Genomic DNA, 12611 nt, shown 5'->3' with positions numbered 1-12611 from the left:
ATGAATTATGAAGAGCTCCCTTTTCTCCTTAGTTTTATATGTGCATTGAATTCATTTGTTTATTTTTTTTGAGCCAAATGTTCACTCTGCTAATGACACTTGATATTTCTAGTCACCTGAGTGGCAAGGATGCCTACTCTCAGGAAATGTACATAAAGGTGGTAGCAATCAGCCCTAGTGCGCTAAACACTCAAAATGCCCTCAGGCTCAACTGAGCTCAGAGACATATTTCAAATAAACAGTGGAGCCAATTTGTTGCCATATTTAACTTTTCTTCATGCCCATGGCCTTCGGTTCATCCACCTCCACCAGAATTTAATCAAGGGCAGCTTGTTGTCTTAAGAATGGCCAGTTCACTGCCAAGCAGTCAGCCTATTATATTTTCATATTCTCTCTCTCCCCCACTTCCATCTGAAGATCTTGCTAAAATGCAGATCCAGATTCAATAGGAATGGGTGGGACCTGATATTCTGCATTCTAACAAGTTCAGGTGTTGCAGTGTTGCTGGCCCCAGGGCTACACTTTGCATAGCGAGGGACTAAATCACAGAGATGAAGGGAATTAAGAGCTCAGACACTTTAACTGTGATGTTGGTGTGAAGGTCAGGGAATTATGCTGCCTGGGGTTCCAGACAAGCTCTAGTTTTGTCCTTTGAGGTCTGTTTTTATTTTTGTCCTGCTTTTCCATGAATTCCACAAGAGATGTATCTTTTGAACAGAGCCCCTTTTTCTTGAGCTAATTTGAGGGAGATTCTGTTCCTTCCTTACAACCAGATGTGCCTTGGCTATGTCAAGAAGCAGATATATCAGCATATAGAGAAGAACTCACTTGTCAGATCACCAGGCATCGCCTCCCCTTGGTGTACAGCCTGGCATACCTTTCTCTCGCTGCCCCATCTCTCTATCAGGTGACACTACAAGTCTGTACCTCAGGGCAAGACTTTTTCTGACCCTGTTAACTTGTTTATTCTTTCAGTGTCAACTCCTCTAGTAAGAGATGCAATTTCAAAACAGAAATACTTCCAATACTGCAAATTGAAGAAGGCAGAGAATCTAGCTGTTTGATATAAGAACAATCAGAAAATACAGTAAATGAATCCATGGTTAGAATGCTAAAGAGTAAATTTATTCGCAGTGTGAATAGCACATCAGTTGTGCTTTTACTGTGGCCCAGAATGATTTCCAGTTATATATCCACACTAAATAGAAACTAGCTTGTGTTCTATTTAACATATTCACAAAATGGGGAGAAGCCTAGAAAGAATGAATATTAGTATGTGACTGTTTGGGATGTTTTATTGCTTGGCCTTGTACTCAGTTTGGCTCAGGCAGTGAAAATGAAATGGATAAATATACTCAGTGACATAAATAACAATAAAGATAATACGTTCTACTTGGCAAGTGGAGGTGAAAGGAATGCAAATTTTTGGGCAATATTCAGTCACTCAAGATATACTTACTGAGCACCCACTTTTATACAAGGTACCATACTACGTGCTGTAGGGGTTCAAAAGTGAGCAAAATGCTATTCCTTCTCTTAAGGATCTTATAATCTAGGAAAAAATGATAAGAAAAGGTTCATTCTTCTGTCTCCATTTTTTATTAGCTGATAACTACATAGACTCTCATTTCCTTATCTCAAGGGAATATATCCCTAATGGTGAAGTTTTAGTCCCAGCATCAGGCCAGTGAGGGAGGCATTTTTAATGGGCTTCTCACATCTTATGATACAGGTGACAGTCCATTCTTAATGCCAGCCTTGTGTCTATCCTTCCACAGTCAGAGACATTCTTTTCTTAGATGACCATCGCCACTTCTCTGGCTAAATGACCCCGTCCTTACTCTGTAAACCCTTACAACCTCCCCGAGAAATTTCTGTCCTGGCCTCTGCAAGGAGTCATCTGGAGAAACTATTTCAGGAGCCAAAAGACAAAGATGATACAGCTCGGTGAATGGGTGAGCCTTGCTACCCACCTACCTCTCCTTGCATGGCTTCCTCAAACCTTTTTTTTTTGGTATGTCTGTGAAAGAATAGTCGAATCAGTGTGTCAGGCCAGTGGTGGTATGGACTGAATTATGTCCCCTACCCCAAATTTATATGTTGAAGCCCTAAATCCCGTGTGACTATATTGTACATAGGGCCTTTAAGAAGGAGATTAAGGTTAAATGAGGTCATAAGGGTGGAGTCCTGATCTGATAGTACTGGTGCCCTTATAAAAGGAGGAAGAGACATGAGCTCTCTCTCCAGCATGTGAAGATACAGAGAAAAGGCAGCCGTCTGCAACCTAAGGAGTGACCTCTCACCAGAACCCAACCATGATGCCACCCTGATCTCAGACTTCAGCCTCCAGAACTATGAGAAAATAAATGTTTGTGGTTTAAGCCATCTAGTCCATGGCATTTTATTATGGTAGCCTGAGCAGACCAGTAAAAGGGGCAACTCAGTGAATGAGAGGCAGGTTGAGATGGGTAAGGGGTCTGTGCATCAAGACTGAGGGTTGGTGACTGGGACAGTTCCCAGTGGAGAATAGCTTCATCTTTTTCTTCAAAGAGTTTAGAACTCACAGCTGGGAACCATGACTTTAGTTCTTATGGATAGGTAGCAAGAAAAGCTGCCGGTGACAAGATGTATATTTAATTTTGGGTATAATGTCAAGAGCATTATTTTACTTTAATTGAAAAAGAAGATACATGCCTTATGACAGAGATAGTAAAGGAGTCATGTGAAAATAGGTCTTTGGCCTCAGAACCACAGTCTCATGAAAGTTGCAGTTTGAATCCTGAATACTTCTTAATTCTTGATGGCCCTGATAAACTGCACATTAAAACCACAGCTTCCCAATCTACTGATCTGATCATTAGGGTTTCCATTTCTCAGAAGTTATTAGGGGGAAAAACAACTATAGCCAAGCTACCAGGAGATGCACAACCACTGATAATTAGAAAGAAATAAAATCGATGACTAAATGAATGTGCAGTTTACACACAAAGGTAACCTTTTATTCTTTCCAATTAGGATGTTATTTCTCTGCAGACTTGGCAGATGAGGCTGTGTTATAAATAGAAGTGATATTTTGTAGGGTTCTTATAACTGAAATGTGCATGAGGTCAAATTATAATCAAGGTAATATATATAAGTAATGAGCCGAGCCCACATTCCCAGGCATTTATCCGTTTAGTGGTAATAAATGAGCAAAGATGAAAAGACTGCTTCCTGACAAACAAAGCAAAATTGTTACTTGTGTGGTTGGAGTGCAGCAACTTAACTTCTTTGTAATGAATGCTTGCCAGTGATAATCAACTTCATTTGTTAATTATATTCATAATATTAATGAGCTTATTAGCATAAAAGTCATATCCTGTTCTCCTGTGGTCAAAGCCTTGGGAATCACAAGTTTCGCATACCTTGTTGCTCTAGCTGTACTTATGCATCCCAATTATGTGCAAATTCAAATGTCGTCTATGTTGTCTTTATACAAGGACACCCTCAAATCATTGCTAGTCTGTTTTTAAGGGGGCTCTCTAAGAATTTGGTGGAGATCTCTTTTTCTTAGAGTTATGAGTTTCATATTTGTGATAAATCTTCAAATTTACCTCATGTTATTGGTAAAATGATCTTTTTCTCTCTTGATTACTATTCCCCCCTTCTCCCCCTCCTCCAAGAAATCTGGAAGGAGGAGGAGAAAGTGATGGACTATGGGCAAATCCCAGCAAGAGAGGAAAGGGAACTAAGTGAAATTTACCCCTTCTGGCTGGGGGGATGGGAGGAGAAAGAAAGAGAGGCCTGAGAAATAAAAAGAAAGAGAGGCAGTAGGGGAAGGGTATGTTGGGTAAGGCCTTCAAAGACCTTCAGTTTAGGTTTGGAACTCTGAAATTTCCTCTTCTCCCAGGAAATTTCTGCATCCGTTTATGTAGTGTGGAGGAGACCTAGTGCCTTCTAGCGTGGAAGTGTTCAGTGCTTCCCTCCACCCCCAAGCAGATAGAGAAGGGGACAGAATGAGAACCACCTTTGGATCTGACATGGCATGAGGAAGGTGACCCCCTCAGCTACATAGTCCAGTGGCCGGGTGAAAGATGCCAGTGGGCCAGGGAGAACCACACCAGCCATTGTGGAGCCACAAAAGGTCAGCCCAGCTTAGCCTAGCTATGGGCTTGTGCAGAAGGCACTAACATCCCTCCAGATGCTACTTGCTTCATAAAGGTCCAGAAACAAGCCTGGTGTAGGCTTTTTGCATCAGGGGACAGTATGTGGAAACAAGACCCCTTCTCTTTCTTGAACATCATCTTGGAGAAGAGAAAAAGCAAGGACATCTCAAAGACTGAACACTTATCCAAAGGACATCAAATTTTCTAAGGATTCTTATTGAGATTTTGGGATTGACCTGAGATTAAAGGATTGAACAAATTTCTAGTTCCCTCTTCCTGCTTGCAAGGGGAATAGGGAACTTGTAAGAGAACTTAATAAAAAAATAATGAAACTTCATTTTCTCAGAATTTATAAGTGTAGTGTATGTAAATTTGCAACCTTGCTACATATAAATGAAGTTGTTGTCAGGAGGCAACTTCTTTCGGTCCTGCTATTCTTCTGTGTCTGTTCCAGTTATTTATATAATGACTGCTCACTGTAGCTACAGAAAAGGCAGCAGATTTGGAAATGGTTATGACTGTCCTGTCAACATGAACCGTACTTTTAGGCACTATCCGAAGTTCTTAAGATATGGTTTTCCCCTTGATTATGCCTGTGATGTCTCCTTCCCTGGATACTTTATTCCTGATTCTGTTTGGTACTCAGAATTCCTCTGTTTTCTCCTATGACCTTAACACAAGCCATGACATGTACTTCAGCTAGCTGGCAGGGCCCGTATGCCCATAGTGTTCCTCTTGGTGCCATCCCCATTTTATAGGTAGGACATAAGGAAGCTAGGTGACTTGCCAAGGTCATGCAGCTAGTGGCATAGCCAGGGTTTGAACTCATGTCAGATTCCATGGGCTCTGTGCTTAACACTACTCTACTGTCTTCTAGCTCATGTATGTCTACTGAGTTCTGTACCTACCCACAGGCCCAGCTTTTCCTACCTCCTGTTGGCTAGAATAGGAGATAAGATACTGCTAAACTGATTCCATCTGTCAACCTGCACGGATACTTTGAAGCTAATTTTATTGCACTTAAGTTATTAACTGCTATGGCTAAAGTCTAAATTCAGAGCAGGCCTCTTAGACGGTGGATAGAACTTCTTTAGGTCATGGCCAAGCCAGTAATAGGCAGATTCCTGTGTGATTCCCTGAATCCATGTGGGACAGAAAAAGGTTGTTCTCATAATGTTAAGCTGATAACTAAAAAGGCGTTTTTTTTGGTACAACTCTCTCTGTACTCCTAGAGTCCCAGATGACCGGGTGTTTATTTCAGTGTCCAAGACTGCACATTCCCACAGCTGAGTAGAAATCAAGTAACATTTTGTAGCAGTTCTGAAGCCCTGAGATCAGGCTGACCTAGAATCATACCCCAGTTCTACAGTTTATGAGCTGTGTAGCCTTAGGAAAGTCACCTAATTTCTCAGAGTCTTGGCTTTTCCATCTATACATGTGGAATGTGAGATTTGCTATGATTGTGAGAACAAAATGAGACACCGTGTAACTGGGGGACACTACTGATGCTTAGACAACACACATTAGCCTTTTCTTATTTGCCCCTAGAGCCCAGTTTTGCTTGAGTGTTAGTTTTCCCTTCATATGTTGTGGGGTAAATCCTGATTACAACAACTGTGGTAGTGCTCCCTTGCCAGTGATTGGTTTAAGAAGAGTTATGTAACCCAATGTTGGCCAATGAGCTGTGAGGAGAAGTCTTCTAGAGGAATTACGAGAAAGCTTTTTTTTTTTCTCCTGGACATTGTCATGTTTGGAATTACAACTAACTCTTGTAACCAAGAAAGGAGCTAGTTTGAGAACAAAGCTAACACATCAAGAATGTCAAAGAAAAAATATGGACTACGCTATCCTACTAGGTCTTGTAATTCTCATAGTTCTTATCTGATCCAACAGGTAGGAGATTCTTAAAAATGACTAGTATTGGACTTCTGAAAAATCTTGGCATACTGGGACATGTAGCAGTTATGATGCCTTTCTCTACAAACAAACAAACAAACAAACAAAAACTTGGATTCAGCTAGCTAAATAATAAGGAATTTTATTATTGTAGACAACATACTGTGTAAAGGCAGAGTGGCTTAAAAGTTAGTTAACCTGCAGATCAAAAATGCCACTGAGGATCCAGATTCTTTTTCTTTCTTCTCTGCACTTTTCAGCTCATTGATCTTGTCCTCAGACTGTATTCCCTCAAAGTTGCAAGTTGCTGTCCTGGTTCTATGTTTATACATGCTTATATCCAGTGGAGAAAAGATTATCTTCTTTTGTGTCTCTTTCAAAGATAGAGAAAATGTTTTCTGGAATCTTCCCAGCTTCCCTGTACGTCTTAAGCCAGAACTGAACCCCATGCCTTTTCCAAGTCCATTTATAGGCAAAGTATTCTGTTAGGACCACTTAGGATTCACTCTGCTGGGCTGGGGCTGGGGCTGGGAAAAGGGTAGACATCTGGAAGAAATTAGTTTAGGAAGAGAGAGCACTGGAGTGGATTTTGGAAAGGTCAGCAACAATGTCCATGGAAGGGATGGGGCCAGATTTAATTGGATTTAGGAAAATGAAGACTGTGACATTTATTACATTTCATTCGCGCATGGTATCAATGATCATATCAATCCTCATAGTGTCATGAGCAGGGAGATCTGATCAAAGCCATCCAGTAGGTAAACAGAGGGTCACAGACTTGGACCTAGGTTTTCTGACTCAGTTCAATTTCCGGTTCCATTACCTTGAAGTTGCATTACAATAGTTGAGTAAATCATTATTTATACAAAAATTATACCACAATCATCGACTGAATATTTTGATATATGGTACAAGACAGGCCTATTTTTAATGCAACTATTATAATTTTGCCTAGTTCTTCATTAGAGATATCTAATTAATACACTAGAAAGAAGATAAATTTCTTCCCATCTCATATATTGCATAGTCACACCAGAAGTAATGATTGCAAGATAGAGAGAATGAATCTTTAGCTTGACATTCAGTAGGATGTTGGTTTACAATTTTCCATTTTTATATCAAGAAAACTTTTTTTCTTTTTAAATAAGGAGAAGTAAAACTATTATTTAAAATTGTATTTAAAAATATTGTCCTCAGATGGTCACAGCATAGGGAATGTAGTCAGCAGTAATATAATGGCTATGTGTAGAGTCAGATGGGTGATAGAGTAATTGAAAGGATCATTTCAAAAACAATATAAATGTCTAACTAATATATTGTATACCTGAAACTAATAATAAAGTAAAATAAAATGCTAAAAAAAAGAGATCGCCAAAATTCTAAAAAAAAATCATCCTGAAATAAAAAAAAACAAAACCACAGGTAAATGGATTTTTTGAAATTCTCTGCTTCAAATTATATCTGGCTAAGAAGAAAATGGGAGAAGTTATAGCCTAAAATATAATTATTTTGGAGCCCATAAGATACAGGTAACAGAGGTTACGGAAGAAAGGCCATTTTCAGCCAGAAGATTAATAAACAGAAGTACAAAGTCAGTGCATTTGTCAGGAATAAATAATTTTGTAGAGAAATTTTAATATGGACTGTGTAATGCTTAAAAGGATCCAAATCAATGAACGTGTATGAGGAATCCATTAGACCTGGAAATTCAACCAGGCTATCTTCACATGTAAAAGTAGAGAAAGCACTGAACAGGCTAAAGAAAATTACCCCTCTCCCCTGGCTCCCTGTCTTCTGTTAGTCTTATTTGAAGCTTTTAAGGAATAGTCAACTGTACAAAAGCAACATCTGCCTGACAAATTTCCTTTTGTCCTGGAGCCCACTATCTTGTTCTATCCCACTGAGCATGTTTATTTGAAAGCATTAGCAGATTCTAGATGAAGCCCAGATGCATTTATTTAACTAGTGGCTTGTTCCTTTGGAACTGCCTGTTCAAATGAAGGCAATTCTGGGGCTGGATACAGTAGGCGGAGATGTCAACATGGGGAAAAGTATTGAATGATGGATGAAGTAACGGCTACAATGAGTATTTGGCAGAATGGAAAATGTTCTAGACCTAATTCCCTTGAACGTGTTGCTAGATTTTGATCAGTATTTTGGCATCATGAGGTCAGAAAGTCATTTATCAGCCAAAATACTTACCAAGGTCAAAAAGGTCACTTTTGGTGGTCCGTTATGTTCTTAAGAGCTAGCACAGCTCTTTGATTTTTCTTTTTCGAAGATCACTTTCTGAATTCATGGGTTTCACTGTGGCTAGAGCAAAAGAATGGAGGCAGGCTGTGCACAGAGATGATGCTGGGAGGGAAGAAGGACAGCTACGGCGAAGAGAAGATTCTGGTAATTCTGTGGTAAAAGATTTACATCTTTAATGAGAAACTACTGGGCAGGGAGTGACATGATCATAATGGTGCTGTATAAAAAGTACCATTATGTGAAGAACAGACTGGAATCTGAGAAACCACTTAGGAGACTGTTCCTGGAATCCAGGCAATAAAAGATGGTGGCCTATACTGGGATAGTGAGCATGGGGATGAAATGTGGAAGACTCAGAGCTGTTTAGGAGGTAAGTCCACAGTTGTTGGTGATTGGAGGGGTGACTGGGAGATGGGAGAGAGGATTGCTTCCTCCTTATGAATGTAGGACTGCTTCTGGGACACTGGGATTTTCAATGGCCACATCGTCCATTTCACTTAATGACCAGGTGGGCTGCAGTATCACAGTTTGCCAGCAGGTGCTGCTCTCTAACATCTTCTGAATTCTAGCTTAAAAACTCTCCAAGGTTTCAGGCTATACAATAGTAATTAGTTTTTTAACTTTAGCAATTTAGAAAGGTGTATGTTGAATTTTTTAAATCTGAGGAATACCAACAGAGTTTTTTTTACTTAAGATTCGATGACACAAATTTCAGTTTATAGTTGAATCCTATGGTCATGGTAAGGTTTTGTTAGGTTTAATTCAGTTCTGTTCTGCAAAGACATAGCTTGGACTTAGTTCAGTAAAGACAGGCAAGGGTGGAGCTGGTCCATTGTTGAAATATTTATCTCTTCCAAAAAAAAGTTCTGAATTTTCATTTCACAGACATCAGCACAATTGTATCACTGCTTTCAAGAAGGATCTTTTTCCTAGACTAGGAGGAAATGAGTAGAGAACATTTACTTATTGAGTGCCCATTTAAATTTACATACTTTAATTAATTTAGTCCTTGCACTAACCTTTTGAGGTAGATCTTTTTATTACCATTTTACAAATAAAGAAATCTAGGATAAGGGAGATTAATTAATGTGCACAAAGTCACATACCACAGAACTGTCTTTGTTTCTCAGACACTTCCCCTCTTCTTACTTTATTGTGTCATCTCCACTAAGTCATGTACCCACATCGTGTCATCATGAAAGATGCATGATTAAAAGGAAGCTTTTTGGTATACAATTTAGATTTCAGTCAACTATCTTCTAATACATTCATTTAATCAGTTATGGTAGCCATTTTTTCAAGTAAGGTTAGTAGGTTCATGTTGATAATGAGCTTGATAGATGAGTTGGAAAAGGATACTATTTCAGCTTAAGACATTTTGAAGTGGTTATTTGTATGCTTTAATTGATAAAGAAACAACTGTTAGTATAGACACTTTTTGAGGCTCCATTGCTCAGGGAAGATGGAATTCTATCAGTGCAGCTTTCAGACAATGATTTTTCTGTTCTGTGCAGATATAGCTTGGACTCCAGAGATGAAGGGGGAATGGCTACATTCATAATACAGTTGCTTATAGGGCCACTGAATGGAAGCTTGGAGGAAGAAGGTTGGCCATGTTGCTCTTGTGGCAAAGATGATCATTTGAAGGCTGCCTGCAAGGAAAATCCATCCATAAATAATTCAAAAGCCATCATGCTATAGCAAGGGAAAAGAAGTACTGGAGTCATTTGAGCCTGGGAAGTGGTTACTCATTTTCAATTCCTTTCACAGACTCATAACTATATATAATAAAGTCCACAGGATCAGGACAAGAGAATGTAGCAATATTAAGTAAGATAAAAGAAACTTTTTTAAAAAAGAGTATTATTAGAGATGAAGAGGGTTGTCACATAATATTCAATTCACTTGGAGAAATGAAAATTCTAAACTGGTAGATACTAATAACATACTTTAAAAGACAAAAAGCAAAATTGACAGAGATGCAAAGAGACAAGAGGTAGAGCTGCCAGACATATCTGAGAGCTGAGTGGGAGATTTTAACTTACCTTTCTCAGGAATTAAAAAATTAAGCAGATTAAACACAATCAGAAAGGATATAGCAGATTTCAGTAACATAATTGACAACCGTGGTCCCACAAACTTAGGAAATTTTAAAACATACTTCTAGTCTATGGTCATGCCACCCTGAACAAGCCTGATCCCATCTGATCTTGGAAGCTAGGCAAGGTTGGGCCTGGTTAGTACTTGGATGGGAGACCACCTAAAAAGACCAGGTGCTGTAGACGTAAAAAATAAAAAAAAAGGGATTGTAAGCTGACAAGGTTCTTGCAATCTGTGAAGTCAACCAAAGGTTGCCTAGCCTAAAAAAAAAGTCTTTGTCTTAAAAAAAACCATACTTCTAAAAAATTTATGAATTTAAAGAAGAAATTATAATAAAAACATATTAAACAATAATATAAAACAAGTAATTTGTAAGATGTGGCCAGAATAATAATTTGAGGAAAATATACACTCATGAATGCATATATTAAAAAAAGAAAGGCCAAAAAATTGAAGAAGCATTAAACTCAAGACATTAGGAGAATAGCCAAATAAACACCTTCAAAGAGTAAGACAATAATAAAGATAGCATATATTAATGAAATGGAAAACAAAGAAACCATGGAAAGTATCAAAAGACATAAAAGTCATATTTTTGAAAATATTAATAAAATTGACAAACCTCTGGGGAAAGTGATCAAAAAGGAGAGAAGGCACAAAGAGAAATTATTTGAAATCAAAATTATTTGAAAATTACTTGAAATATATTCTCCCTTCTACAGATGATGGGCAGATTGGAAGAAAATTTAAGAATATAATGAATAACATTTTGCCTATAATTTTTTAGCCCAAATGGACATGGTTCTTGAAAATTAAAAATTCCCAGAGGTGTCTTATGAAAAAATAAAAAATCTAAATGATAATGACTCAAGAAAGGAAATTAAATTAGTAGTTTAACATATTCCCTTAAGAAAATACCATGCCAAATGGCTTCACTGGCAAGTTCTATTGAACATTCAAATAGAAGATTATTAATTGTTCTCAGACTATTCTAGGAACAGGAAAAGAAAGAATAGTCTCAACTCATATCTTATTCCTCTAAGGGAAGCCACCTTCTGGCCCTTAGGGGGCTGGTGATTGTTGAGGTTGTGCTGCAGAACTAGTGCTTTACCGGGGGCACTCTGGGGTTTGGCAATTGGAGTGTCAAAAGTCTTAGAGAGATGAAATTATTTGCTGCTATAGGAGGAATATTAACAGGAGCTGAAAAACTGGGAGTCCCTTCTCCCCTCCTCCTGCCTTCCAATCTCCCATCAGTACCTCTTATTGGCAGAATCTAACAAAAAGCTGGTGTCTGGGAAATATAGTAGGTAGGTTTCCAGCCTTGGTATCATAGAGCAGAGTATAAAGGGGTGGGTAAGGGGTGAGAGACAGAAGTAAATAACAGCACAATATTTAATGATGAATTGTTAAAAACAATCTGTTTGAAAGATAAGAATGTATGCTATCACCACTTCTATTCAATTTTGTACTAGATATCTTATCCAGTATAAGAGGCCAAGAAAAAGAAATAAAAAGTATAAAAATTTAAAAGAATGTAGAAAAATTGTAATTATTTTCAAATGATATGATTGTTTAACTTCCAAGAATTTGTAGACAAATTATTAGACTTAATAAGAGAGTTTCACAAAGTTGCTGAATCTAAAACAATTATACAAAAATCAAATGCATTTCTGTGCATCAACAGAACACAGTTAAAGAGCAAGATTTTAACATCTAACATTTATAATAGTTAACAAAATAAAAGGCACCTACGTATAAATTGCATAAAAGATATGAGTGACCTTTACAGGGAAAACCATAGAACTTTTTGAAAGACATTTAAAAAATGAAGAGTCATATCATTTTTAAGGATAGAAAGGTTCAATATCATTAAGTAATTTATCTCCAAATTGGTCAATAGATTCAATAAAATTCCAGTAAAAAACCTAAAAGGAGATTTTTGTGAACCTCGAAAAACTTACTTGAAAAAAAACTTACTTACTTGAAAAATTTAAATTGAGAAGCAAAGAGCCCAGAATGACCAATACATTCCTGAAGAACAATGAGATGGGGAACTGACCTCTATAAAACATTATGCAGTGTATGGTTTTTTAGACAATGTGTCATTGGTGCATGGGCAGATAAACAGGTCAATGCAATAGAACAGAGTCAGAAACAGACCTATCTAAGTATGAAAAGACGTAATAGAAGTATTACATTTCAAAACAGTGGTAAAAA

The 12611-nt window shown here is 37.9% G+C and overlaps 1 pseudogene; it reads left to right on the top strand.

The window, feature by feature from the left end:
• Nucleotides 1-10460: 10460 nt before the first annotated feature.
• LOC118614584 lies at nucleotides 10461-10579 on the top strand (annotated as a pseudogene).
• The last annotated feature ends 2032 nt before the right edge of the window (nucleotides 10580-12611 follow it).

This window comes from Rousettus aegyptiacus, unplaced genomic scaffold, assembly GCF_014176215.1.
Source record: "Rousettus aegyptiacus isolate mRouAeg1 unplaced genomic scaffold, mRouAeg1.p scaffold_m13_p_2, whole genome shotgun sequence".
Classification (NCBI taxonomy): Eukaryota; Metazoa; Chordata; class Mammalia; order Chiroptera; family Pteropodidae; genus Rousettus; species Rousettus aegyptiacus.
Note: the sequence above shows the minus strand (reverse complement) of the source record. Positions and strands in the feature narration are given on the sequence as shown.